Genomic DNA, 4868 nt, shown 5'->3' on the forward strand with positions numbered 1-4868 from the left:
CAAAAAATTCCTAAAAATTCTTTATTCCTTCATACTGGCAAAAAATTTTTTTTTAAATGTTAATAAAATTTTTGGGGGGGAAAAATTCCATCAAAAAATTTAATAAATTTTTAAAAGAGATCTTTTTTTTTTTTCCTTGCCCCCTTTTAAAAACTCTTCCGTTTTTCGAACTTCAGTACAAAAACGGGGAGCTTTTTAAAAAATTTTAAATTTAAAATTTTAAATTTTTAAATTAAAACCAAAAAATTTATTTTTTTTTTTTTTAAAACCCCCATATTCAAATGAGAAGATTATAATATTTTTTTTAAAACAAACCTTTAAAAAGGGGTTTTATATATAAATAATATAATATATATATAATATAGTTTTTTTTAAAAAGCTTATTCAAAAAAATGTTCTAAAATTTAATAGTGTTAGGGGAAAAAAAAGGTTTTGAAAATTTAAATTATAGTAATAATCAGAAAATTTTTTTTTAAAACACCCCAAAATTTTTAAAAATTTTTCCCCTGTTGTATGTAAATTATTTCCCCCAATTTTTACCAAAATTTAAAATTTAAAAAATTTTACGTTAAGGACCTGAAAGAAAATTAAATGAAATTTAAAAGAAAATTTTTAACGTATTAAAAATAGTTAAAAAAGGGGGTTTCCCGCTGACAAGAAAATTTTCTTAGCGGGCCCCCAGAAATTTTTAATTTCTTTGAATAAACGCAATTAAATTTTTAATTTAATTCAATAAAAATAAAATTATATATATTAAAAATATAAATATATAATATAATATATTAAAAAATAAATAAAATATTTTTATATATATAAAAAATTTTAAAAATAATATAAATAAAATAAATTTTAAAAATATATTTATTTTTTAAACCCCATACGCTAGTAATTTTAAATTTTTAACACAGTACCAAATTTTTTTTTTTAAGAAAAACCCCATTTCCAATTGAAATTTTGTTTTAAAAAAGGAAAAACCCAAAAAATTTTTTTTTAAAAATTTGGGGGAGAGGGGAAAAATTTTTTTTAAAAATAAAAATAAACTATTTTTTTTTACTTTTTTTTATAAAGCCCCGTGAAATTTTCAAAGAAACCCCGTTAAAAATTTTTTATTTTCCCAAATTTTTAAAAATTTTGGGGGACTTTTAAAAGGGGGAAGAATTATTTTTTAAAGAAATTTTCTTTTTGGGGAAAAAAAAAGGGGATTAAATTAAAAAAAAATTTTTAAAATTTTTCATATTTTTTATTGTTTTGAAAACGGGGTTTTCATAAAATGTCTCGTATTTTTCCCATATAAACTGGGTTTTAAAAAAGGGGTTTTTAAAAAAACGGGGAGTTTTACAAAAATTTTATCAAAGAATTTTCTTTTTTTTCTATTTGTACAAGAAGGTATTTTAGACTAGAAAAAATTTCATATGTTACTTTTTTATTTTTAAATTTGGGGTACACTTTACTACAATTTTTTTGGGGCTAGTAAATAAAATTTCTTTGGGGAGATTTTTCTACGTGAAAAAGTAATATTGTATTTCTTATGCCCCAAAAATTTTTTTTTAAAATAAGATTAGCCAGATTTTCACTAAAATTTTTTAAAAAAAGAAACCTACAGAAAAAACCCCAAAAACTGTAGCTGAGAGTATTTATTTTTCGGCTTTTGGGGAGGAAAATTTGGGGTGACCGGAATTAAAAATTTCCCTTTCCTTTTTTTTTTATTAATTTTTATAGTCAAAACCTAATACAACATCGCAAGTTTTAAAATATAATCCATTATTTAATTAGAAATTTCCCAAAAAAAAATTTTAACGCAAATTAAAAATAATTAAAAAAAAAACCAAAAAAGGGAAGAAAAAAAAAAGTATTTTATATTAAAACCCAGAGATTTTCCAAAAAAAACAGTAAACCCCAAAAAAAAATTTATCCCCCACAATTTTTTAAAATTTTTCCCCTTTATTTTAAAAAAAATTTTTAATTTTTAAAAAAAAATCGTATTATTGACGTTTTTAAAGTACTTTTTTTTAAAAGGGCCCTTTTTTTTTTAGGGGGGTTTTTGTCAGTCTGTGAAAAAAATTAAAATACAAAAAATTATAATTTAAAAAAAAATGTTTAACAGAAAAAAAAAAAAGGGGGGATTTTTTTTTTTGGGTTTTAAAAGATTATATTAAATTTTTGAGTGGTAAATTTTTTACTTTTTGTATAGGTTTTTCCAAAGATTTTTGGGGATTTTATTATATCCAGTCTGGGGCTGGGATTAGTCAAAGTAAATTTTAGAAAAAATTTTTAAAAACAGTCCATTGCCCCCAATTTTTTAAAAAAAGTTTATTTTTTTAGGGTTTTTTACACCCGAAAAAAATTGGGGTTTTAAAATTTTTTAACCCCTTTAAAAAAGCGGGGGACCTCATTTTTTGAAATTTTTTTAAAAAGGGCCCCCAAACCGAAAACCCCTTTTAAAATTTTTTAAAAAACCCCCCCCATTGCCAAAAAAAAAAAATTTAAAAAAAAAAGGGGGTTTTTTTCCCCTACAACATATGTTGTAGTTTTTTTTGGGTTTTAAAAAAATTTTAAATGCGTGGATTAAAAAGCCATAACAAAACTTATCAACAAAATTTTTTTCAATAATTTTTAAAAATTTCGTTAAAAACAAATTAAACCACTTTTTAAAAAATTTTACGATAATCTCATGATTTTTTTTATAAGAGAAGAGAAAATTAAGAACTTTAAAAATTAAATCTACAAACAGAATTTTTTTTTGCCCCCCGGGGCCCAGATTTTTTGTTGAATACCTAGAGAGTTATAACACTTTACTTTTAAAAATTAAAAAAAAAGGGAAAAATTTGATTTGAAAAATTTGACCAAATTAAAAAGTAAAAAAATTTCAATTTTTTAAAATTTAAGTTCGTTTTTTAAAAATTTTTTTTAAAATTTAATAGGGGCTATTTTTATTTTAAATTTTTTTACTTCAATTATTCAAAAAAAGCTTTTTTTAATAATAAAAAAAAATAATTACGTTTAAAAAGTTACTTTTGAAAATATTGTAATCAGGGTAACTAATTGATAATGCTAAAACAATTCTCTTATTAACTTTTTTTAAAAAAAAAAACCAATATTTGAGGGGATTTGCTGAAGAAAAATAGCCCGCAATTGAAAGGCCTCACAAAACAATAAAATACTTAAATTTTTGGGGTTTTTTCATTTTTTAAAAGGTAACTTAAAAGTAACCAATATAAAGCTCCATCTAAAAAAAAATCTCTTTTTAAAAATTCCCCTAACAAAAAAAAAAATTAAAAAATTTTGGTAAATAAATAAAATTTTATACGTTAAATACAGATTGCCCCCAAAAAAAAATTTTTTTAAAAACACGGGTTTTAAAAAAGGGTTTTTATTCTGTCAGGAGAAAACGTTTTTTGGGGGTTTAAAAAAATTTTCCCCCCAAAAACCCCAAAAATTAAAAAGTTAGATAGAAATTTTTATCTTTTGTTTTTTCATTGCAAAAACCCCCCTTACTGCATATTTATAACCAGAAAAAAATAATAAAAATTACAGTTTTTTAAAAAAAAATTTTTTATTTTATCCTTTTCCCCAAAAAGGGGCGGTTGCGAAAAAGTTTAAAAAAAAGAAAATGCAAAAACTACACATCTTATTATATTTTTTTAAAGGGGGAACAAAAAATTTTTTTTTGCCCATTAAAAAATTGACTGCACAGTTGCTTTAATTAACAGGAATTTCAATTTAATAATGAAAGCATAAAGCAACTTTTAAAAACATAAAAATTGGGTTTTTTGCGCAAATGTGTAAAAAATGATGCACCCCGAAAAAACTTTTAAAATAGCATTATGTTTATGCAAGGGTCTTTTTAAAAATTAAATAGACAAACGGGGCTGGGAAAAAAAAGTTGGTAGGTAAAATTTTCCCGTATTTTTTTATTTTTAAAATTTTTGGGAATCACGGGGCTGGGCCCCTGATCAGCTTTTTGAAAACCCAAAAAATGCATTTAAATTATAAAATTTTTGAATAATACTCAATCCCCCTTGATAAAATTTCCCCCTTTTTTTTAAAAACCCCCCTTTAAAATATTAGTTTTTTGATGCTAAATTAAAAAAACCCGTAAATATGTACCCCTAAAGGACTAAAAACTGTGAAAACCCCTTTTAACCCCTTTAAAATTTTTCCCCAATTTAAAAAAATAGTCCCAAAAAGGGGGCCCAAAACTAATTTTATTGATGAACACCGTCCGGTCAACCAGCTTTAGCTTCAATTTCTTAAAAGGAAAAAACAAAAAGTTTTCGTAATTTGGGGGGATCACCCGGGGCCCAGCCCCCTACGGAAATGATCTTTTTAAAAAATTTTTTGGGAAGTAGGGGGTTTTCTTTTTTATAAAATTATGAAAAAAAGTTGAAGTACCGCTTAAGGGGGTGTAAAAAAGGGTCCCAAAGTATTTTCCCAAAAAGGAAAAACATGGCAAAAATTTTAGAATAGCACGGGGGCAAAAGAAAACTTTTAAAGGGAAAAGAAGGGTTTTAGAAATTTTTCAACAAAATTTTAAAAAATTTTTATGAAACGGGGTTTTCCCCCTTTTTCGACCAAATAAAAAAGGGGAAAACAGGGAGTGAAGAAAAAAATTCCCCCCAAAAGGGAATAGCAAAAAATTTTAAAAGGGGGACAGTTTTTTTTTTGGGTCCGAAGGTTGGGGGTTTTTTTTTTTAACTTAAAGAGCTGCGTAAAATTTAAAAATCAAAAAAACTCGAATATTTTTTGAACAAATTTTAAAACAGTAATGAAAAAAAACGTCGTAAATTTTAAAACCCCAAAAAGGAAGGTGCATTCATCAGCAAAAAAAAGCTTTTTCCCCAAACTCAATTTTAACCCCCAAAAACCAT

Source organism: Homalodisca vitripennis, unplaced genomic scaffold, assembly GCF_021130785.1.
Source record: "Homalodisca vitripennis isolate AUS2020 unplaced genomic scaffold, UT_GWSS_2.1 ScUCBcl_3850;HRSCAF=9629, whole genome shotgun sequence".
Classification (NCBI taxonomy): Eukaryota; Metazoa; Arthropoda; class Insecta; order Hemiptera; family Cicadellidae; genus Homalodisca; species Homalodisca vitripennis.